Source organism: Pseudorca crassidens, chromosome 11, assembly GCF_039906515.1.
Source record: "Pseudorca crassidens isolate mPseCra1 chromosome 11, mPseCra1.hap1, whole genome shotgun sequence".
NCBI lineage: Eukaryota > Metazoa > Chordata > Mammalia > Artiodactyla > Delphinidae > Pseudorca > Pseudorca crassidens.
Window position 1 is genome coordinate 48,105,851 of NC_090306.1, and position 25,829 is coordinate 48,131,679.

Consider the following 25,829-nt stretch of genomic DNA (forward strand, 5'->3'; position numbering starts at 1 on the left):
CTACTTCCTTTTCTGGGGATCGGGAGTGCCCTTGGCTTTAACATTCTCCTTAAGAGGGGAACGGGATTCCTCTCCTCTCACCGCCTCTCTTTTTCCATCACTTTTTTTGGCATCTTTTCTCACCTGGTTCTGAAGTTTTAGGAATTTATAGTCCCTGATGTGAGGCCTGAAGGCAGTGGAATTAAAAACAAATTAAGCTTTGCAAGTTTGTATCTTTGTGAAAGGAAGTTAGTTTGACTTCCTGCTGATGTATCCAATTTTCACAGGGAAAATATGTCACCTCAAACCCTGGCCCCCAGCCTACCACCTCCAAGGTTATTTTGTCATTTTGATTAACTGTTTGCATTCTCCCCCCAGCCCACCTTCCTTCCTACCATTCCTCCAGCATTATCAGGTAGCTGAATACAGTCAGTGAAATCACAACAGCTTCATCTGAGGACTGAGTCTACTCTTCTAGCTTTGATAAAGACCCTACCCCACCCAGCCTGTAGGGAAGGAGTTTTAAGAGAAGACGTACCTTGGGAATTAAGGCAGAAAGTTCTGTGATTCTTTGGGGTCTGCTGCTGAGCTGGGCCTTTCTGCTCTGCAGATAGCCAGGCTCAGCAGAGATATCTGGAGTCTATGCTTGGGCACAGGGGCAGTCTGGGGAGAGGTGTACAGGCATCCCCACAGTTGCCAGGGAATATCTTGGGCAGTTTCTTGGCATTTCAGTGCACACCGTGCTGATTAGGAGGAACTGTATGCTGTAGCAGAAAGACCATTTACCCCGTCTCTTGATTTTATAGCTGTTCTTTTTTTTTTTTTTTTTTTTTTTGCGGTACGCGGGCCTCTCACTGTTGTGGCCTCTCCCGTTGCGGAGCACAGGCTCCGGACGCACAGGCTCAGCGGCCATGGCTCATGGGCCCAGCCGCTCCGCGGCATGTGGGATCTTCCCGGACCGGGGCACGAACCCGTGTCCCCTGCATCGGCAGGCAGACTCTCAACCACTGCGCCACCAGGGAAGCCCTATAGCTGTTCTTTGAAGAAAAAAGGTGCCTTAGACATTTAAGGATCTTTTGCTCATTTGATGGATTGTTGGGCAGTGGGTAAGAATTCCTGATGCTTTCTTATACACCTAGGGAGACTGTTATAGGTGAACGAAGTATCTGATCAAGGCATTGGTAAGTATTTAGACCCAAAACACCTAGTGTTAGTTTATGGGTGTTAGTTTATGGGCGTTAGCTTATGGGTGTTAGTTTATGTGGTATTCATTCTGTTACATCCTTAAGAAATATGGGTTCATATTTGTTATCAATTTTATATGTACAGACACACACACACACATAAATCAATATGATTTTGATAGATATCTAATCTGTCTTTATTCTTTTCATATCTTGTATAGTACTGTATGAAATCTCCTTCCTAATTTTTTCCCTCCAAGTCTATCAGGTTACCCATTAAAATACAGTAAAATGAATTCCAGAAATTGGTTTTTTCCCTATTAGCGGCTTCATGTATTTGATGCTATCTAAAATATTCTCTTTTCTTAGCTCTCCACTCCCTTTCCCGCTTGTGGTATAGGAAACATTTAACTAGCTTCTAAATCTAGGATAGTGTAGGGGACAAGAGGTATGATTGCGGACTGGGATTCAAATCTCATATCTCTTTCTGATAACTTGTAAGGTTTGAGAAACACATTAGGAAACCTGGGGTAAGGGTAGATACATACTTACTAGTGTATTTGTCAAGTATTCTTTGAGTTCTTACAGGTCACTGCTATGATGACATCACTTTGTGACTATATCGATGACTCCTTGTGTGTATATATAGGTTTGTGGGTGTTGGGTATATTTAAACTAATTGATTACTACACTGCTCTTTGTCTTTTTGTTTATATGTATGGCCTAATGTGTTCATTCATTTTTTGGGAAGAATGTTTCGAGTGAATTTGCTCATGTAATTTGTCCATTTTTATACTGAAAATTAAATTTTTAAAATAACTTATTAGTTTATAGTAATAAATGTAAGACATGTCTATTTTTAAAATTTAAGCATAAAGAGGCATATAAAATAAAAAGTCAGGTCTTCCCTTCATGTCCTGAAGTTCCTTACCTAAATCCCACTCCTTAAGGGAAATAACTAGTAGCAGTTTGCTCTATCTATTCTACCAGACTTTTTTCTATGACAAAGTAAAGTTTTAATTTTGACATTGGCTTATTTGCTCAGTTCCTCAAGTAGGACAAGTCTATGTAAAAAAGTTCTTAGACCTGTCTGGAACATTTAAAAAACTGAAATAAAAAACAAAATTCTTAACTTCTGAAAAAGTACACATAAATGTGTGCTTTTATTGTCCATCATTTTGTTATACCAGAATCTGGAAATAATAGATTTGCAGAAATCTGCCTTCTTTAAGGAACATTTTTACATCATAATTTACTGTAGTCATCACTTCTGGTTGGTGGAATAAAAATAATTTCCAGTGAGCTCAGTTTGAAAAGACATTTGTACATTACTGTTGTGACTTCATTAGTTTTATTTACTTGTCCTTATTATTTATTTATTTATTTATGTCTGCATTGGGTCTTCGTTGCTGTGCGCAGGCTTTCTCTAGTTGCAGAGAGCAGGGGCTACTCTTGGTTGTATGCACAAGCTTCTCACTGAGGTGACTTCTCTTGTTGTGGAGCACGGGCTCTAGGCCCGCGGGCTTAAATAGTTGTGGCACGTGGGCTCAGTAGTTGTGGCACACGGGTTTAGTTGCTCTGCGGCATGTGGGACCTTTCCGGACCAGGGCTTGAACCCGTGTCCCCTGCATTGACAGGTAGATTCTTAACTACTGCACCACCAGGGAAGTCCTGCTTGTCTTTAAAAAGTAGGATTGGGGCTTCCCTGGTTGTGCAGTGGTTGAGGGTCCGCCTGCCAATGCAGAGGACACGGGTTCGTGCCCCGGTCCGGGAAGATCCCACATGCTGTGGAGCGGCTAGGCCCATGAGCCATGGCCGCTGAGGCTGCGCGTCCAGAGCCTGTGCTCCGCAACGGGAGAGGCCACAACAGTGAGAGGCCCGCGTACCGCAAAAAAAAAATAATAATAATAATAAAGATAAAAAGTAGGATTGTCTGGGGACTTCCCTGGCAGTCCAGTGGTTAGGACTCGGCGCTTTCACTGCCATGGCCAGGGGTTCAGTCCCTGGTCAGGGAACTAAGATCCTGCAAGCCCTGCGATGTGGCAAGAAAGATAAGTAGGATTGTTTTATTTTGAAACATATTTGTATACTTTATCAGGGAAGTTGTTAACTGAGGAGCCCAGGACAATTATCGTTTTCTTATTCTTTTTTGGCTGTTGTAAATATAGGCATACAATCAGCAAATATATAATGCCTGATAAAGGCACATTCTTTCTCAGGATGTAGTGTTGAATATCCTTTCCTTTCTTTGGAATTAAAATAGTCACAGAAGGGGGAAAATGTGGATTTCAAAGAGAGATTCTGCAAAATTATGGTACATGAAAAAAAACACATCTATTTTAATGGCCTTCAATTATTCTTTGTTCTTAAAAAAAAAAAAGATCAGAGTTCTAGGGTCTCAACACTTCCTTCAGCTTTTGAAAGAGTTGCCTAAGTAGAGAGATTTGAGTATAGGTGAGATTGAAAGAGGAAGTGTTTGGGACTAAAGGAATTTCAGACTTGTAAAGAACCTAACCACGCCTTCCCTGACATCATCTTCCTGGCATGTGTTATTATAAGTTAACTCCTCAGAGCATCAGCAACCATTCCCTTTGGAAAAAAAGAAAAGGGACTGTGTTTAACTTGGGATAATTTGCCTTCCCCAACCTATTTTGCATAAATTTCTATTTCTTCTTGATTTTAACATATTGAAGACCATATTGGGGCTGGGAGTTGTGGGGAGTGGAGGCAATGATGAGAGTAGAAGTGACTGGTAGGCACTGCCAGACTTTCACTCTTTAAGAAGTTTGAGTTACCTGAAATTTTTGGAAGAATTTACTCAGGAGAGAAGAAAGTAGGAAGCAATACTAGAATTGTTTATACTTCTAACAGGGAGAGAGAATTTTTCTGTGTTTACTACATTTTCATCTAGTTTCCATCAAATCAAATTTAGTAGAACTTTTAAAGTCTAACATCTCTTGACTGGGGGCAGCTAATAGTTCTGTTATCAGTAATAAAGTTAACTCAGTTGGTTAAAGTTTAGTAGTAATGTCTTTCCATTGATTCCTCCTTTTTTTTTTTTTTTTTAGCTCTACTACACTAACTTATGCCCTCATTACCACAGCAATAAACATTCCGCATGATCTCCTTGTCTCCTATTTCTCCACTCCCTACCCCTTGACTCCAAGTAATTTTATACCTGCTACCAGAATAATCTTCCAACATTCCAGCAGTTTAGTGCTGAGCATTTCTTATATACAAACCTTTAATGGCTATGTATTACCTGCTAAACAAAGTCCAAATCCTTAGCCCAATACCCACTGTTTATCCAGCCTTTCCTTATCTTCCCCACCTCTCCTGTATGATTTCATCACATTGACTCTGCTCTAGCCAGTTGTGTTACCTGCAGTTCTCTGGATATAACCTTTGGTTGTCAGTTTACATTTCTCATCCCATAAGAAAATATGCTATATAATAAAACAGAAAAATATAGAAAAGAACAGGACAAAATAAAATACAGATTAGAATAGGAAGTCAGGGCCTTCCCTGGTGGTCCAGTGGTTAAGACTCTGTGTTTCCAATGCAGGGGATGTGGGTTCGATCCCTGATCGGGGAACTAAGATCCCACATTCCACGTGGTACGGCCAAAAAAAAAAAAAAAAAAGTCAGCTGGAATTAAAATGCAGATGTGCAAACCATAGAATTAATCCTGGAAGATGAAGGCTGATGAATAGTCATTGATTTTGTCAGTGTAGAGGTGGTTGGTGACTTTGACATGCAATTTCAGAGCGGGGGAGCAAAAGCAGGGTTGGAGTGGGTTGTTGAGTGAAAGAAGGTAAGGAAGTATAGATGGTATATATAGACTAATCTTTTAAGAACTTTGATTAAGATGAAGAGCAGAACCCAATTTAAAAAATGGGCAAAAGGTCTGAATAGATATTTCTCCAGAGAAGATCTACAAATAGCCATGAAAAGATGTTCAGCATCATTAGCCATCAAGGAGTCAAAACCACAGTGAGATACCACTTCACACCCACAAGGATGGCTGTAATCAAAAACACAGATAATAATGTGTGGTGTAATTGGACCCTTATACACTGCTGATGGGAATATAAAATGGTGCAGCTGCTTTGAAAAACAGTTTGGCGGTTCCTTAAAAGGTTAAACACACTCCTAGGTATATACCCAAGAGAAATTAAAACATGTCCACACAAGAGCCTGTACATCATTGTTCATAGCAGCATTATTCATAATAGCCGAAAGGTGGAAACAACCCAAATATCCATCAGCTGATGAAAGGATAAATAAAATATTATATATACCCATACAATGGAATTTTGGAATTTTATTCAGTGATAAAAAGTAATAGAGGGACTTCCCTGGTGGCACAGTGGTTAAGAATCCGCCTGCCAATGCAGGGGACACGGGTTCGAGTAGATCCCACATGCTGTGGAGCAACTAAGCCCGTGCGCCACAACTACTGAGCCCGCATGCCACAACTACTGAAGCCTACAGGCTCTGCAACAGGAGAAGCCACTGCAATGAGAAGCCTGTGCACAGCAACGAAGAGTAGCCCTTGTTTGCCGCAACTAGAGAAAGCTCGCGCAGCAATGAAGACACAACACAGCCAAAAAATAATAATAATAATAAAGTACTGATACATTCTACAAAATGGATGAACCTTGAAAACATTATGTAGTGAAAGAAGCCACTCACAAAAGAACACATACATTTGACTCTTGAACAATGCGGGGCTTGGGAAAATCTATGTGTAAGCTATAGTCGATCATCCATATATACATGACTCCTCTATATCCATGGTTCTGCATCCTAGGATTCAACCAACAGCAGGTCTTGCTGTAGTGTAGTATTTACTATTGAAGAAAATCCACATATAAGTGGACCTGTGCAGTTCAAACCTGTGTTGGTCAAGGGTCAACTGTATTTGATGCTTCCATTTATATGAAATATCCAGAATAGGCAAATCCAGAGAGACAGAAAGCAGATTAGTAGTTGCCTAGGGATGGAGTAGGAGATGGTTAGGGGGGAAAAGAGGAGTGACTGGTAATGGGTATTGGGTTTCTTTCTGGGGTCATGAAAACGTTCTAAAATTGACTATGGTGATAGTTGCACAACTCTGTGATCCAAATACCATTGAAATTATACTTTAAATGGGTTAATTACATGGTATATAAATTATATCTCATAAAGTTGTTATTTTAAAAAGATAGGGAGCAGAGAAATGAGATAAAGCCTGAAAGAGGATGGTGGTAGTGTTGAGAAAATTTCCTTAAAGATGGGAGATATGGGAGCCAAAATGTAAAAAGAATCATGATGAGTAACTTGATACTTACTTTCCAAATATATATGTTCATATTCATATCCCTCCTACTCTCTGATTCTTTTGTCATTGTGCCTCATGTAGTATTCAGCCTCTGATCCTTTTGTTGTTGTTGTTGCTTCCTTTTGGAATGGCCTTTCTGTTCATTTGTTCACTCTGCCCACATTCGTTAAATAGCTCCAGAATGCTAGGACCTGGGGCTAAGGCATGATGGTGGCCATTCAAGAGCTCACAGTCAAAACTCTTTCAAAACCCTAACTACGCTTTAGAAGTTCAGCTGAAATGTTACCTCTTCTATAAAGCTTCTCCTAATCCCTCTACCTCCTAACCCCAAAGGGGACTTTTTTTCTTAGCCTCCATAATATTTTGTACTTCATATGTGGTATTTATATAATTTTGCATTGTATTGGAATCATTTAGGTGATTGTCTTATCTTCATTGCTGTAGTGTAAACTCTGTAAAGGTAAAGACAGTGTTGTTCAGTTTGTTATCCTCTGAAACACCTGATATAGCATCTTAAGCCTATCTAGTAGATACTTAAAATATATATCCTAATAAATGTAATTAAACTAATGTTAGGCATTAGATTAAGAAAAGAAAAGCAGCATTTTGTTCTATACAAATTGTGAAATTTCGAAGGGGGTGGGAGGGAGGGATAAATTGGAAGATTGGGATTGACATATACACACCACTATATATAAAATAGATTACTAATAAGGACCTACTGTATAGCACAGGGAACTCTACTCGATACTGTGTAATGACCTGTATGGGAAAAGAATCTAAAAAAGAGTGGATATATGTATATGTATAACTGATTCACTTTGCTGTACACCTGAACCTAACACAACATTGTAAGTAAACTAGACTCTAATAAAAATTTTAAAATAAAATAAAGTTGTGAAATTTGGAGTTAGATCTGAATTTAAATATGGCTTTTGTCACTTATTAGATGTGTGACCTAGTTCCAAGTTTCTTAGGCTCTCTGACCTTGAGTTCTTCATCTTAAAGTACTGATATACTTTATTGGGTTATTTTTGAGGATTGGTAATATTTGTTAATATTTATAATCATATATCAGTATGTAAATAGACTGTTTTATCAAAAAAAAACCCTTTTTCTTGATGCCATTTCTTCCTCCACCTGCTGCCCAATTTCTCTTTTTCCCTTTATATAAACTATCTGAAAGTGTTGTTTATTCAAGAGTTATATACTTGCTGTCTCCAATTTATTTCCTTCCATTACTTTTTCTTTTATTATCTTTAATATATTGTTTGATAATACAAAAGGTTACATGTAACTCTAAAGCATAATAATAAGAGGAACACCTGTAAACCCATCTTCCAACTCAAGAACTAGAATCATTGCTTGTAAATTGCATATATTCAGGAGTTTCTCCCCATCCCATCCCCTCCCTCCCTCCCTTCTAGAGGTAACCACTCTTTTAAATTTTATATTTATTATTCTATTGCTTTTTTAAAACAGTTTAAAGTCATGTTTAATTTGCTTGTTTACATTGTTCTAAGTACTTTATGTATAATTATATATATCATTTAATCCTTATGACAATTTCATTATTATTTTCCCTGTTTCACAGATGAGAAAAAATGAACTACACAGAGTTTAATAATCACATTGCTAGTGAACGGCCCAGCTGGGATTTGAACCCACATAGTTTGGCTCCTAGTCTATGCTCTCAACCACTACTATATTGTCTTATTGCAATTAGACAAACAGTCTTCTGTTTGTTTCCATTCAGTATTACATCTTCATGATTAATTCATGTTGTATATAGCTGTTTTATTCATTTTTTCATGTTGTATAATATTTCATTTTGTGAATATACCATAATTTATCCATTCTCCTGCCAATGAGCTTTTGGATTAATCCAGGTTTGTTTTTGCTATTCCTAACATTGATGCTCAGAATATTATCATTTATGTGGTACATTTGTGTAAGAATTTCTTTTGGGTTTATACCTAGGAGTGGTATTGTGCAGTATAGGTATGTGAATGTTCACTTTTAAGAGATAATGCTATGGAATTCCCTGGCGGACTGGTGGTTAGGACTCTGCACTTCCACTTTAGGGGGCACGGGTTGGATCCCTGGTTGGGAACTGAGATCCTGCATGCTGCACAGCATGGCCAAAAAAATTAATTAATTAAAAAAGAGATAATGCTAAATTGCTTTCTAACTATACCACATTTGTTTCCATCAACAGTGTAAAATTTACTGTAGACTCACATCCTCTCTACTTGTTGATAGTGTCATACCTCTCATTTTCTCCTAAACCTAATCCAGTTAGGCTTTTACTCCCACCACTCCACCAAAACTGCTCTTATGAAGGTCTGCAGTGACTTTCACGTTCTTCAGTGGTCAGTTCGTAGCCCTCATCTTACTTTTAATCTATTGTCAACACTTGACACGTTTGATCACACAATTCCTTGGAACACTTTCTTCATTTGGTTTGCAGGCCACCATACCCTCCTGTTCCTCTAGTATCTGTGGCCTTTCCTCTTCAGGCTCCTTTGCTGGTTCCTCCCAATTTTCCTGATCTCTAAACCTTGGAGATCCCCAGGACTCAGTCCTTGTTTCTTTTCTATCTACACTTCTTCCTTCATAATTTTATCTAGTCTCGTAGCTTTAAATATCACCCATATCTAATGGAAAATAGAAACCCTGCTGGATCCCATGTCTCCTGCCAGTTACTGTCCCATTTTTCTGATCCCTTTTATAATCCACCTTCTTGAAAAGTAGTTCCTACCTATAGAATCTCTACTTCATTACATCTTACTCTCTTTTACTTAGTATTTGGGGTTTTTTTAAAAAATAAATTTATTTATTTTTGGCTGCTTTGGGCCTTCGTTGCGGTGCGCGGGCTTCTCATTGCGATGGCTTCTCTTGTTGCAGAGCATGGGCTCTAGGCACATGGGCTTCAGTAGTTGCGGCATGCAGGCTCAGTAGCTGTGGCTCCCGGCTCTAGAGCGCAGGCTCCGTAGTTGTGGCGCACGGGCTTAGTTGCTCCACGTCATGTGAGATCTTCCAGGACCAGGGATCGAACCCGTGTCCCCTGCATCGGCAGGCGGACTCCCAACCACTGCGCCACCAGGGAAGCCCTCCATTTTTAAGTATACAGTATAATAGTGTTAAGTACGTTTACATTGTGCAACCAATCTCTAGTAGAACTCTTTTCATCTTGTGAAACTGAAAATCTACACCATTAAACAACTTCCCATTCTCCCCTCCCTGCAGCTTTTGGCAAACACTATTCTATGTTCTGTTTTTATTAATTCTCTAAGTACCTCATATAAGTGTAATCATACAGTATTTGTCTTTTTGTGATTGGCTTATATCACTTAGCATAATGTCCTCAAGGTTCATCCATGTTGTAACATATGTCAGAATTTCCTTGCTTTTTTTTCCTTTAATTATTATTTTATTTATTTATTTTTGGCTGCATTGGATCTTCGTTGCTGTGCATGGGCTTTCTCTAGTTGTGGTGAGCGGAGGCTACTCTTTCTTGCAATGCCGGGGCTTCTCATTGTGATGGCTTCTCTTGTTGCGGAGCGCGGGCTCTAGGCTCGTGGGCTTCAGTAGTTGTGGCACATGGGCTCAGTAGTTGTGGCTTGCAGGCTCTAGAGCGCAGGCTCAGTTGTTGTGGCACACAGGCTTAGTTGCTCCGCGGCATGTGGGATCTTCCCGGACCAGGGCTCGAACCCGTGTCCCCTACATTGGCAGGCAGATTCTTAACCACTGCGCCACCAGGGAAGCCCCAGAATTTCCTTGCTTTTTAAGGCTGAATAATATTACATTGAATGTATTTACTTCTTTTTTTTTTGGCCACACCACATGTCTTATGGGATCTTAGTTCCCCAACCAGGGATTGAACCGGGGTCCACGGCAGTGAAAGCCCGAGTCTTAACCACTGGACTGCCAGGGAATTCCCGCATTGAATGTATATACCACATTTTGTTTATCCATTCATCTGTGAGAGATACTTGAGTTGCTTCCATCTTTTGGCTGTTGTGAATAATGTTGCTATGAACATGGGTGTATAAATATCTCTTCAGACTCTGCTTTCAATTCTTTTGGGTATATTCCCAGAAGTGGAATTGCTGGATCATATGGTAATTCTATTTTTAATTTTTTGAGGAATTACCACATTGTTTTCCTCAGCGGCTGTACCATTTTACATTCCCACCAACAGTGCACAAGTTCTGATTTCTCCAAATCCTTGCCAACACTTATTTTCTGTTTTTTTTTGATGGTAGCCATCCTAATGGGTATGACAGGGTATTTCATTATGGTTTTGATTTGCATTTGTCTAATGATTAGTGATGTTGAGCATCTTTTCATGTGCTTATTGGCCATTTGTATATTTTCTTTGGAAAAAATTTAAGTCCTTTGCCCATTTTTTAAAATGGGATTGTTTGTTTTTTTGTTACTGAGTTGTAGAGTTCTTTATATATTTTGGCTATTAACTCTTTATCAGGTATACGATTTGCAAGTATTTTCTTTTTTTTTCAAGGAATGAATTTTTTTTTAATCTTTTTAAAAATTATTTATTTATTTATTTTTGGCTGCTTTGGGTCTTCGTTGCTGCGCGCCGGCATTCTCTAGTTGTGGCGAGCGGGGGCTATTCTTGGTTGCGGCGTGCAGGCTTCTCATTGAGGTGGCTTGTCTTATTGCAGAGCACAGGCTCTAGGCACGCAGGCTTCAGTAGTTGTGGCACGTGAGCTCAGTAGCTGTGGCTCGCGGGCTCTAGAGTGCAGGCTCAGTTGTTGTGGTGCACTGGCTTAGTTGCTCTGTGGCATGTGAGATCTTCCTGGACCAGAGCTTGAACCCGTGTCCACTGCATTGGCAGGCAGATTCTTAACTACTGGGCCACCAGGGAAGTCCCTAGGAATGAATTTTTATAAACAAGTTCTACAATGAAAAGTAAACAGCGTCTGTTTTTTAAAATTAACTAATTATTTTTAGTTTTGGCTGTGTTGGGTCTTTGTTGTTGCACGCGGGCTTTCTCTAGTTGTGGTGAGTGGGTCTACTCTTCGTTGCAGTGCGCAGGCTTCTTATTGTAGTGGCTTCTCTTGTTGTGGAGCATGTGCTCTAGGCGTGTGGGCTTCAGTAGTTGTGGCACACGGGCTTAGTAGTTGTAGCTCACGGGCTGTAGAGCACAGGCTCATTAGTTGTGGCAGACGGGCTTAGTTGCTCGGCGACATGTGGGATCTTCCCGGACCAGGGCTCAAACCCGTGTCCCCTGCATTGGCAGGTGGATTCTTAATCACCATGCCACCAGGGAAGTCCTGGAAACAGTATCTTGATACATAAAAGTTTTGTTAAACAAGGTTTTAAAGTTTTTAAATCAAAGTGTTTAAGACTAAATTCTCAAATGTTCAAATAAAAACAAAAAGCAACCTATACAATTTCAACAATAAAATGTGTCCTTGTGCACTTGTCTTGGGTACTTTGAACATGTTAAAATTTTAGAAGTTTGAGTTATAGAGGCAGCATTTAAAGGTTTTGTGAACCATTTTTTCCCCAAAAAAGTATACTTTTAGTAAAACATTTTACCATTTTATCTGACCATGCATTTACATTTTTATTCTTCCAGAATAAGGGGATTTACATTAACACTGTATTTTTACTGTAAAAAAATACATTTAGAGATATTTAACTTACTGAGTGGCTTCAGTCATACATCAAACATGATTTAATGAACAAATTCTAAAATTTTATAATGAAATAGCACATGTAGATATATACTTGCATGTTCAATTATGGTAAAGTTCAAGATTATGTCACAGAACTTACACTTAAGTTCTCTAAGAAGTTAAATAATATGATTTATCCTGAAGCTTTACCAAACAGCTTTCTGAAATGTTAGTAAAATGAATCACTGAAGTTACATTTTCTCATTTATTAACAAAATACTGAGTCATTTCAGACTATCAACTTGAATGTTTTCTATTACACCAAAAATCTGATTCACTAACAAGAAACTTCTTGCAGTACAAAAAGATAACAGATAATTAAAATATTTGCTCCATAATACAGCTAATCCATATAATACATCCCTTCCTCAACTATCTAAAGTGATTAGGAATTGTGGCACCTTCGTTTGCTTAAAACCCTTGCCTCCTCTTAAAACCCTGAGGTGAAAGGTTATTAATGTAATAAAACTAGAACCACAATTCTTCTCGTTTCTGTATTGGACTGCTGTTAGGTTTTAAAATTTTTATAAAGAAATGTGGCGACTTATAAAGCTGTTCTATACAGTTTTTTAAGAAAACAGTCCCAGACAAATTAACAAAAAGGGCCTAGAATGACCTTATGAAAACATCCTTTTATCACTTGTTAGTGTCGAGATGAGCACCATTTTCCTTCTCTACCACTGTCTCTTCTGTTATCATAGTCATGGCTCCAGCCATCGTGATTCCTATCTTCATAGAAGAAATCATCTCTGTTTTCTCTGTAATGATGGTCAGACCCATGATCAGTGGTGTAACACTGTTTACGGCTATAATGTCTATCTGCTATGTAGGAATGAGAATTCTGACTTTTCTCTGTGATAATGTGTATCTTGGCGCCACTGGGAGCTTGAAGACTGGTTAAAAGTATGATTATGTGGGGGACTTCCCTGGTGGCGCAGTGGTTAAGAATACACCTGCCAATACAGGGGACACGGGTTCAATCCCTGGTCTGGGAAGATCCCACATGCCACAGAGCAACTAAGCCCGTCTGCCACAACTACTGAGCCCTCGTGCCACAACTACTAAATCCCGTGCGCCTAGAGCCTATGCTGTGCAACAAGAGGAGCCACTGCAATGAGAAGCACGTGCACCACAAGGAAGAGTAGCCCCCACTCACCACAACTAGAGAAAGCCCGTGCATAGCAATGAAGACCCAATGCAGACAAAAATAAATAAAAATTTTTTTTTAAAAGTATGATTATATGACCGAACTGATGGGGAAAATCCTGATTGATCCAGATATGGAGAACCAAATTTCCCTCCATGTGACATCTGTCTCAAAACACTGTTCATCACTGCTTGTCTCTGAAAATTTTCTGAAGAAGAGAAAGATCTTTGAATTATCTGTGCTGATCGAGTCATTTTAGCTCCTTTCCTACCTACTAGGAGATGTGGAAGTAGGGCTTGAATTTCCAACATGATGCTGGGGATATGACAAACTGACCTCCTGTGAGGCATGGTTACTTCCTAATCTAATCTGAATTTTGATGGGCCTTCCAAAAAGCTTGATTCCGTAAAGTAGATTCATGGCATAAGGAGCAGATACTTTATGTTCGAAATTCACAAACGCAAACTGCTTTGCTTTACCATCCTTATCTTTTGGAATTTTCACTTTTATTACTGGCCCAGCCTGGTGAAAAAGCTCAAAAAGGAGCTCCTCTGTGACTTTGTTTCAAGGTTGCCCACAAAGAGAGTGTGATTTGCTTTGGCTCGCAAATATTTTCTTACATTCTGTAGGCTGCCTTTTTACTCTGTTGATTGTGTCCTTTGAAGCATGGAAGTTTTAAATATGGATATAGTCCAATTTATCCGTTTTTTTCTTTTGTTACCTGTGCTTTTGGTGTCATATCCAAGAAATTGCCAAATCCAATCTCATGAAGTTTTTCCCCTATGTTTTCTTCCAAGATGTTTAGGTCTTTGATCCATTTTGAGTTAATTTTTGTATAAGGATAATTTTTTACCCTTACAGTGTAAGGTAAGGGTCCAATTTCATTCTTTTGCAGGTAGATATCCAGTTTTTCCAATACTATTTGTTGGAAAGGCTGTTCTTTTCTCATTGAGTGGTCTTGGCACCCTTGTCAAATCATTTGACCATATGTGCAAGGGTTTACTTCTGGCTCTCTACTGTGTCCCATTGGTTAGTATGTCTGTCTTTATGCCAGTACCACACTGTTTTGATTACTATAGCTTTGTAATAATTTTTGAAATGAGAAAATTTGAGACTTCCAGCTTTGTTCTTCTTGTTCAAGATTTGGCTATTCAGGGTACATTGAGATTCCAAATGAGTTTTAGGATGGAACTTTTTATTTCTGTAAAAAACCCACAACAACAACAAAAAAAAAACCCACAACATTGTTTTTCATTTACTTGTGTCTCCTTCCATTTCTTTCAGCAGTATTTTGTAGTTTTCAATGTACAGATCTATCACCTCCTTGTTTACTTTATTCCTATTTTATTTTTGATGCTATTGTAAATGGATTTTCTTTATTTCTCTTTCAGATAGTTTGTGTATAGAAATAAAACTGATTTCATTGTTGGTGTATAGAAATGGAACTGATTTTTGTATGTTCGATTTTTGTGTGTGTGTGTGGTACGCGGGCCTCTCACTGTTGTGGCCTCTCCTGTTGCGGAGCACAGGCTCCGTACGCGTAAGCTCAGTGGCCATGGCTCACGGGCCTAGCCGCTCCGCGGCATGTGGGATCTTCCCAGACCGGGGCGTGAACCTGTGTCCCCCGCACCGGCAGGTGGACTCTCAACCACTGCGCCACCAGGGAAGCCCTGTATGTTCGATTTTGTATCCTGAAACTTTTTTTAAAATTTTATTTTTGGCTGCATTGGGTATTTGTTGCTGCACATGTGCTTTCTCTAGTGTGGCGAGCAGGGGCTACTCTTCATTGAGGTGCACAGGCTTCTCATTGCAGTGGCTCCTCTTGTTGCAGAGCACGGGCTCTAGGTGCATGGGCTTCAGTAGTTGTGGCTCATGGGCTCTAGAGCACAGGCTCAGTAGTTGTGGCACACGGGCTTAGTTGCTCTGCGGCATGTGCGATCTTCCTGGACCAGGGCTTGAACCCGTGTCTCCTGCACTGGCAGGCAGATTCTTAACCACTGTGCCACCAGGGAAGTCCGTGTATCCTGAAACTTTATGGAACTTGTTTATTAGGCCTCACACTTTTTTGATGGAGTCTTTAGAATTTTCTGTATACAAAATCATGTCATCAGCAAACAGACAATTTTACTTCTTCCTTTCTGATTTGGATGCCGTTATTTCTTTTTCTTGCCTAATTGCTCTGGCTAGGACTTCTAGTATTATGTTGAATAGGAGTGGTCAGAATGTTCACCCTTTTCTTGTTCTTGATCTTAAAGGAAAAGCTTTCAGACTTTCACTGTTGAATATGATATAAGCTGTGGGCGTGTCATATATGGCCTTTATTATGTTGAGGTATGTTCCTTCTGTACCCAATTTATTGAGTGTTTTTATCATGAAACGATGTTGAATTTTGTCAGTTGCCTTTTCTGCATCTATTGGGATTATCATGATTTTTGTTGTTCTGTTAATGTGCTATATCACATTTATTGATTTGTGTATATTGAACCATCCTTGCATCTCAGGGATAAGTCTCACTTGATCATGGTGTATGATGCTTTTAATGTGCTGTTGAATTTGTTTTGCTAGTATTTTTTTGAGAATTTTTGCACTTATGTTCATCATGGATGTTGATCTCTTGTTTTATTTTAATGTCATCATCTGGCTTTGGTATCAGGGTAATGCTGGTCTTGTTAAATGAGTTTGGAAGTGTTCCCTCCTCCAATTTTTTGGAAGAGTTTGAGAAGAATTGGTGTTAATTCTTCTTTAAATATTTGATAGAATTCACATGTGAAGCCATCTAGTCCTGGAGATTATCAGTCTCCTTACTTATTAGTCTGTTCAGATTTTCTGTATTTTTATTATTAAGACTTGGTAGATTGTATGTTTCTAGGAATTTATTCATTTCTTCTAGGTTGTCCAATTTGGTGGCATATGATTGTCCATAGCAGTGTCGTATGATCCTTTGTGTTTCTGTGGTATCAGTTGCAATGTCTCCTCTTTCATTTTTAGTTTTATTTCTTTGAGTCCTCTCTCTTTTTTTCTTGGTAAATCTAGCTAAAGGTTTGTCAATTTAATCTTTTAAAAAAAAACTAACAGTTTTCCATTGTTTATCTATTCCGGATTTCATTTATTTCTGCTCTGATCTTTGTTATCTCCTTCTTTCTGCTAACTTTGGGCTTAATTTATCCTTTGTCCAGTTCCTTGAGGTTGTTTATTTGAGATCTTTTTCTTTTTCTTCTTCTTAATGTAGGCAGTTATCACTCTAGACTTCCCTCTGTGCTCTATTTTTGCTGCATGCCATAAGTTTTGGTATGTTGTGTGTCCATTTTTGTTTGTTTCAAGATATTTTTTGATTTTATCTTTGACCCATTGGTTGTTCAGGAATGTGTTGTTTAATTTCCACATATTTGTGAATTTTCCAGTTTTCCTTCTGTTATTGATTTCTAGTTTATATCATTTTGGTCAGAAAAGATACTTGGTATGATTACAGTATTTTTAAATTTACTGAGACTTGTTTTGTGACCTAATGTGCTCTATCCTGGAGAATGTTCCAGGTGCACTTGAGAAGAAGGTGTGTTATGTTGTTTTTATTTTTTTTATTATTTTTTAATTTTTTTTTTATTATTATTTTTTGCGATACACAGGCCTCTCCCGTTGCGGAGCACACGCTCTGGACGCACAGGCTCAGCGGCCATGACTCACAGGCCCAGCCGCTCCGCGGCATGTGGGATCTTCCCAGACCAGGGCACGAACCCGTGTCCCCTGCATTGGCAGGCGGACTCTCAATCACTGCACCACGAGGGAAGCCCTGTTATGTTGTTTTTAGGTGGAAGGTTCTGTATATGTCTGTTAGGTCCATTTGATGTAAAGTATAGTTCGAGTCCATTGTTTCTGTATTGATTTTCTGTCTGGGTGATCCATTCATTATTGAAAGTGGAGTATCGAAATCCTCTGCTATTACTGTATTGTCTGTTTCTCCCATCAGATCTGTTAATATTTGCTCAATATTTTAGGTGCTCTGATGTTGGGTATATACACATTTACAACTGTTAACATCCCCTTGATGAATTGACCCTTTCTTATCATTATATAATGACTTTCTTCGTCTCTTGTTACAGTTTTTGACTTAAAGTTCTTTTTTCTGATATAAGTATAGTTATCCTTGCTTTCTTTTGGTTTCCATTTGTGTGGAATATCTTTTTCCAACCCTTCACTTTGTTCTTATGTGTGTCCTTGTAGTAAATGAGTCTTCTGCAAACAGCATAAACGTTAGACCTTGTTTTTTATCCATTCAGCCACTCTCTGCCTTTTGATTGGAGAATTTAATCCATTTACATTTAAAGTAATTATAAGTAGGTAAGGACTTATTATTGCCATCTTGTTCATTGTTTTCTGGCTGTCTTGTAGTTCCTTTCTTCCTTTCTTCCTCTCTTACTGTCTTGCTTTATGAATTGATGATTTCTGATAGTGGTATACTTTGATTCCCTTCTCTTTATCTTATGTGTATCTGTTATAGGTTTTTGTTTTGTGGTTACCCTCAGGCTTACTTGAAACATCTTATAGATGTAACAGTCTATTTTAAGCTGATAACAACTTAACTTTGATTGCATACAAAATCTACCCTTTTACCCCCACCCCCATTTTATGTTTTTCATGTCACAATTTACATCTTTTTATATTGTGTGTCCATTAACAAATTATTGTAGCTATAGCTATTTTAATACTTTTGTCCTTTAACCTTTATACTAGAGTTAAGTGGTTAACACCACCACATTACAGTACTAGAGTATTCTGAATCTGACTGTATGTTTACCTTTACCAGTATGTTGTATATTTTCATATGTTTTTGTGTTACTAGTTAACATCCTTTCTTTTCAGATTGAAGAACTCTTCAGCATTTCTTGTTAAGGCAGGTCAAGTGGTGGTGAACTCTCTCAGATTTTGTTAGGGAAAGTCTTTATCTTACCTTCACTTCTGAAGGACAACTTTGCTGGGTAAAGTATTCTTGTTTTGCATTTTTTTTCTTTCAGCATTTTGAATATATCATCCCATTCTCTCCTGGCCTGCAGGATTTCTGCTGAGAAATCTGCTTATAGCCTTATGGAGGCTCTGTTGTATGAGAGACATTTTTTTTTTTCAAACTGACTTTTAATTTGTCTTTGATTTTAGATGATTTTACTATAATGCATCTTGGAGAAGGTCATTTTGGATTGAAACTTTGGAGTGAGCTATTAGCTTAATGAACTTGGATGTCCACATCTCTCCCCACATTTGGGAAGTTTTCAGCCGTTATTTCTTTGAATAAGCTTTCTACCCCTTTCTCTCTCTCTCCTTCTGCAGCTCCAGTAGTTCGTAGCTTGTTTCTGTTATTATGCCCCGTAAGTCCCATAGGCTTTCTTCATTCCCTTTCATTCTGGTTTTTGTTTGTTTGCTTGTTTTTTTGTTTTCCTTCTGGCTGGATAAATTCAAATGATCTCTCTTCAGGCTCACTGATTCTTTCTTCTGCTTGCTCTAGTCCATAGTACTTTTAAGTTGCCCAATCCAACTAGTGTTTTGTTTGTTTGTTTTTTAGTTTTTATCTTACATAACCTCTTAGTGGCATTGCTGGAGTTGACTATTCCCCATTTCTTGAAACTCTTGTCTTTTGTTGTCTCTGGTAACAACCTTCTTGGGTCTTGCCCTTTTGCCCTCCTCTTTTGACCTCCTTGTCAGTTACTCCACTCAAATTCTGAGTGTTTATATTTCTTCAGGCTTTCTTGCCTTCTTTCTAAATATACTTTATTCCTAGATTTCACTTATTACTATGCTAACAGATTTACAGATAATTGCTAGACCAGACTTCTCCTCTGTGTATCCAACTGCTGAATTGATATTTTTTTCCTAGAAATCTCACAGGTTATTAAAATTAACATATTCAAAATGTAATGATTGCTTTGCAGTCCTCAAATTGGCTCTCCCCTCCATCTCTACAGCATTAGTGAATGATACCATCATCCAGCCAGTTACTCAAGCTAGACACTATACTTTCCTGCATCTAATTTATAAGCAAGTCCTTTGATTCTACCTATAAACTACACCTCAGATCTTTCCATTTCTCTCCACCTTTACAGCCATCTCTCCAATTATAGACTATATTGTCTCTTGTTTGGACTATTACAGTGGCCTCCTAATTGAGCTTGCCATTTCACCCCCTGCCTCACTCTTATTTATTCTTCCCATAGTAGCCAGAGTAATATTTTCAAAACATAGATCAGATCTTATAACTTCTCTCTTGCATAAAATCATTCACTGACTGTCTATTGTGTTGAATGAAAGCCAAGTACTTTAACACAGCCTGGAAGTCTCTGCCTACCCTTCCATCCTTCATTACACTCCAGCTTCACTGGCCTTCTGTTTCTTTCAGATTCAGTTGAAAATCTCACTTTGTGTCTTTTGCCCTTTTCTCTTTCTGGAATGATCCTTTATTTCATTCTCTGAGTGGCTAGTCTCTGCTTCTCCTTGAAGTCTCACTTAAATGTCACCTTTCTGACTATACTAACTAAAGTAGGTCACAGCCTTCTGTTCTTTTTTTTTCCTAGCCCATTTATCACACTGGGTAATTATACAATTACTTTGTGATTATTTGATTAATGGCTATATCTCTACTAAACGCTGAATTCTGTTAGAACCATGACCATCTCTAGTCTTTGTCTTAGACCATCTTTAGCTTGGCATTGTGTCCTTGCTGTCAGACATAGTGCCTGGTACTCTAAATCGGGCATTAAGTATTTATTGAATGAATGGATGTGAGCTCCTTTTATATTTCAGGCACTATAAGAGCTTTATATGTATTTATTTCAATCCCCACACTAATCCTATTACATAGGTGCTGTTACTGTCTGCATTTTGCAGGTAAGGTTAAGCAACTTACCCAAAGTCACAGACTAGTACATGGCAACACTAGAATTAAACTATAGTCTTTCATTTTTGAGCCCTTGTGTTTTAACCCCTTTCTGCTAGTTAATGGGCTCTATAGTCAAGAAATATACTTTTGAAAAAACATTTAGTAAACACTGATTCATTGCCTACTCAATTGCTAAATGAATAGTGAATAACTGAGTGCTTATATCAAAACTGAATCTGATTTTTCCTCATTTGTGAAATAAAGGTCTTACATTATAAATGAAAATGATTTTCTTTGTTGTCCCAAATTGAATTATTACTAAATCATTATTTTACAATTACAGGATTTGTAAACTGGTAGGGCCAGGCACACTAACATTTTACCCTGGCCTCCATTTCAACTACCAGAGGAAATACTTGCCTAGCCCTTAAAGACTGCTGGGGTTTGCGGGTTTCAAAGTGAAGCATCCTTCTTCCTCCACTCCAGTTGAGAAATAAGAAGAAAATTGACAAATGGAAATAAAAACAACAACTTTATTACTGATAACACTAATATTCAAGAAGGTAGCTTGTATCTCTGGGCCACTGGATTTCCTACTACTGCCAGAATTAGACAGATTTCTCCATCTAGGTGCAAGCAGTGATCAAAACCAAACCAAAGAGAAACTACAGACTTCCCCTGTGGGGCAACCCCTGTGAAACCTCACCAGTGTGTAAGGTAGCAAAGCTGAGTGTGTGCTCCCTTCAGGCAGTTGAACCCCCAGAGCGAAAGAGGACACAGCTGTGCTGCTGCTTCTAGAGCTGCCTGCACAGCAGGAGCGATATGCTGATGTCTGTCCCTCTACACTGAAGGGAGCAGTGGAGTGGGCAGTAAGTGTTTTCTCCAGGGAAGATGATGATCAGATTCCTCAGTTTAGTTCCATTTTCACATATCAGAACAGTACTTAAATCTAGTAGATATTTTGATTATTGAGGTAAAATGATAAGCTAAGTTTCTTTATCTGTTTTTTTGTTTTTTTTCTTTTTGACCACACTGAGTGTCCTGTGGGATCTTAGTTCCCTGACCAGGGATGGAACTCACGCCCCCTGCAGTGGAAGCGCAGAGTCTTAACCACTGGACGACCAGGGAAGTCCCTCTTTACCTGTTTTCTGGTGTCATTTTAGACTGTTGATTTGAACACATTTTAGAAATTGATCTCTTAAAAAAATAATTGGAGCTAATTGTTGACCTTGCTTATAGTTCGTGAAAGCCATTGCTGTTCCTGTGTTTAGACAAACAGCAATGGAAAGGATGCGGACTTGGGAACCAGATGATCCTCAGTCAAAAATAAGATTCTACTACTTATTAATTATGTAAACTTGGGAAAGAAAGAACTCCTCTGTACCTTAATTTCCATATCAGTAAAAATGAAAACGGAGGGAATTCCCTGGTGGTCAGTCCAGTGGTTAGGGCTCAGTGGCACTTTCACTGCCGTTGGCCTGAGTTTGATCCCTGGTCAGGGAACTAAGATCCCACAAGCCGTGCAGTGTGGACAAAAAAAAAAGAGAAAAGAAAAGAAAATGGAAATTATACCTATCCCATTATCTCATTATCATTTTTTTTAAACAAACCTCCACCTTCCTACTTTCTAAATTTCTCTTCTACTGTCTCTTTTATTTATTTATTTTAATTTTTAAATTTTTGGCTGCATTGGGTCTTCGTTGCTGTGTGCGGGCTTTCTCTAGTTGTGGCAAGTGGGGGCTACTCTTTGTTGTGGTGCGCGGGCTTCTCATTGCAGTGGCTGCTCTTGTTGTGGAGCACGGGCTCTAGGCGCGTGAGCTCAGTAGTTGTGACTTGCCAGCTCTAGAGTGCAGGCTCAGTAGTTGTGGCACATGGGCTCAGTTGCTCCGCGGCATGTGGGATCTTCCTGGACCAGGGCTTGAACCCGTGTCCCCTGCATTGGCAGGTGGATTCTTAACCACTGTGCCACCAGGGAAGCCCTCATTATCTTCTTTGTAATGATTATATTAGATAACAAAATCCTATGGGGCCTGGAATGTGGTAAATAGCCAACATTTGTTATTTTCCCTTCCCTTCGCCTGAGAAAAAGATAATAAAATAAAAGGTCAGTTGACTATTGAGATTAACATCAATAGTCACTAGAGAAGCTATGTTGTTACTAGGAAGTTTTGTTTTGATTTTATGTTTTTATGTCATTGTTCTGTTTTTGCATTCCATCTTGTGCCTTTTGAAGGCCAACCTTTTCTCTCATTTTGCATTTCTTCATAGCATCTCCACATGCTACATATTAGATACAATAAGTAATTGTTCAGTTATAGATTCTTTTTTCTATTCTCCAAATAGTACCTACTTAATAAATTTTTTTTCAAAAACAAACAACTTTTTATTGACATATAGTTGACTAGTAATGTTGTGTTAGTTTCAGGGGTACAGCACAGTGATTCAGTTATACATATATATGTATTCTTTTTCAGATTCTTTACCATTATAGGTTATAACATGATACTGAATATAGTTCCCTGTGCTATACAGTAAGTCCTTATTGTTTTATTTTATATATAGTAGTGTGATTTATTTTATGTATAGTAGCATGTATCTGTTAATCACAGACTCCTAATTTATCCCTCCCCCACCCCCTTTCCCCTTTGATAACCATAAGTTTGTTTTCTATGTCTCTGAGTCCATTTCTGTTTTGTAAATAAGTTCATTTGTATCATTTTTTTAGATTCCACTTATCAGTGATATCATATGATATTTGTCTTTCTCTGTCTGGCTTACTTCACTTAGTGTGACAATCTCCAGGTCCATCCAGATGGTTGCAAATGGCATTGTTTCATTCTGTTTTATGGCTGAATAATATTCCATTATACATTTATATACTGAATCTTCTTTATCCATTCATGTGTTGATGGACATTTAGGTTGCTTCCGTGTCTTGGCTATTGTAAATAGTTCTGCTGTGAACATTGGGGTGCATATATCTTTTTTTTTTTTGGCCACGCTGCATGGCATGCAGAATCTTAATTCCCCAACAAGTGATCAAACCTGTGCCCCCTGCATTGGGAGCGCGGAGTCTTAACCACTGGACTGCCAGAGAAGTCCCCTATATCTTTTTTTTAAATAAAATTTGCCATCTAAACCATTGTTTAAAATATTTATTTATTTATTTTTGGCTGTGTTGGGTCTTCATTGCTGCGCGCGGGCTTTCTCTAGTTGCAGTGAGTGGGGGCTACTCTTCATTGTGGTGCGTGGGCTTCTCATTGTGGTGGCTTCTTTTGTTGTGGAGCACAGACTCTAGGAGCGTGGGCTTCAGTAGTTGTGGCACGTGGGCTCAGTAGTTGTGGCGCACGGGCTTAGTTGCTCTGCGGCATGTGGGATCTTCCTGGACCAGGGCTCGAACCCGTGTCCCCTGCATTGGCAGACAGATTCTTAACCAGTGTGCCACCAGGGAAGCCCCCTGCCAATATCGTTTTGAATTAGTTTTCTCTGGATATATGCCCAGCAGTGGGATTGCTGGATCATATGGTAACTCTAATTAAATGGTTTTTGAATGGGTTAATTTTTATGCTGGTACAAACATAAGAATTTCCTTCACAATAAATTGCAAGAAATAGGGGACTACCCTTGTGGTCCAGTGGTTAAAACTCCGCACTCCCAATGCAGGGGGCCTGGGTTCAATCCCTGGTCGGGGAACTGAGATCCCACATACCACAACTAAGCCCGCTCGCCTCAACTACTGAGCCCATGAGCTCTAGAGCCCGTGTGCTGTAACTAGAGAGCCTGTGCAGTGCAAGGAAGATCCAGCACAGCCTAAATAAATAAATTTTAAAAGTTCTTAAAGAAAACTGCAAGAAATAGGAATGGATAGGGAACTTGTCGATTAAAAGATGTGTCAGCAACCAGTGACAGTATATGGACCTTACTTGGATCCTATTTCAAACAAATAAACTGGCGAATTCCCTGGAGGTCCAGTGGTTAGCACTCCATGCTTTCACTGCCAAGGGCCTGGGTTCAATCCCTGGTCAGGGAACTAAGATCCCACAAGCCGCACAGTGTGGCCAAAAAAAAAAAAAAAAATTCAAATAAACTGTAAAACAAAACAAAACAATTCTGACATATATAAGACAATTGGAAATTTTAACTCTATTTTATAAAATTAAGGAATTATTAATTTTTAGATGATATAGCGTTGTTTGGGTTTATATTTTTTTAAAGAGATTTTTCAGAGCTACATGCTGAAATATTTTGTAATGAAATTATTTATTTGCTTTGAAATAATATGGGAGGTAAGGAAATAGGTGGAGTTACAAACGAAGCAAGTTTGTCCATGAATAATTGTTAAAGCTAAGTGATAAATGTGTAGGGATTCATCATACTCTTCTTTTGCCTTTGTATGTTTTCCATAATTAATAGTAAAAAAAGTTATTCTTATTAAACTTTGCTTCTCATCCTCTGAACCAGGACTGTCTTTTTTTTTTTTTTTTAATCGGTTAAGATATGAACAACTTTAATACCACAGCCAGGCTAATTATTACTTAAGGATATCACTGAATGCAACTGTCAGGAGTAAGCCTAAGCAAAGATAGAGAAGAAGGGAAAAAATGGAGGAAGAATGGAAAAGAGCAAGAGAGAGGATGGAGACTAGAGAAAGGGAAAGAAGTGAAGGGGTAGTAGAGGGTTGCCTCTAAGCTATAAGTCTCTTATTCTCATTCTAAATTTTCTTCCAATTTCACCTCCAAAGGATACCAGAGGTAAGTAGGAACCTGAGATTCTGCTCTGTAAGTTGTCAAAACTTTTTGTAATAAGGAGAAAGAAAAATCGCTGTTTTGTTTTAATATATCAGCCTAAAAGAACAGGGATTCCCTCTTTTCTATATTATTTATGGATTAAGTATACTGTAGCTATTATATAAATAGTATATCTTTATGTGGCTATGGGTACTGGACCTTGCAAAAATTCTTACATAACCTTCCACATTACTATCCAGGAATTAGATAGAACTTACAGAACTTTCTCTTCCTCTTTTGGAGACCTTATCACTTTGTTTATAGTTGGCTTTTGGTATTCAGTTCTTACTTTGGCAATCAGTCCTCACCTCCACCCCTTACCTCCGACTTCTGCCCCATTCCCAATTGTAGTTTAAGACCATGAGTTTGATAAACTAGGTTAACACTTTGCCAAGGACTAGTTCTGTTCAGATCACTGTCTTTTTTGAGATTCAGAGTATGTTAGGAACTATGAGAGCATGGGTCCAGGAGTCAGGCTGTATGGACTCAAGTGTTTTAACATTCTATCCTAGTTTTAAAAAATTAGTATGTTGGACCTTGAAACTTTTTCTTTTGTTTTTAAATAGATAATAGATGTGTGGACTTGGTATAAAATATAAAAGGTTCAAAAAGTCTGTTTTCACTCCATCTTTCATATACCTAGTTCATCTTTTTAGCGGCCAACATTATTAACCGTTTCTTGTGAATCTTTCTGGATGTATTTTATGTATATTATATCAGACTTTGAAAAATTATATCTGCAGTTCTTTGTGACTTGTAAAAAGCAGACTAGAGGGACTTCCCTGGCGGTCCAGTGGTTAAAGACTCCACGCTTCCAGTGGAGGGGATGCGGGTTCGATC

General features: G+C 38.6%; 1 protein-coding gene and 1 pseudogene across 3 annotated transcripts in view; one reads left to right on the forward strand and one right to left on the reverse strand.

Annotated features, from left to right (window-relative positions):
- LOC137202683 (RNA-binding protein 7 pseudogene) lies at positions 1-25,328 on the reverse strand (annotated as a pseudogene).
- The window catches only part of RBMS2 (RNA binding motif single stranded interacting protein 2), a 61,648-nt gene that overhangs the window by 1,366 nt on the left and 34,453 nt on the right, over positions 1-25,829 (forward strand). The window lies entirely within an intron of this gene.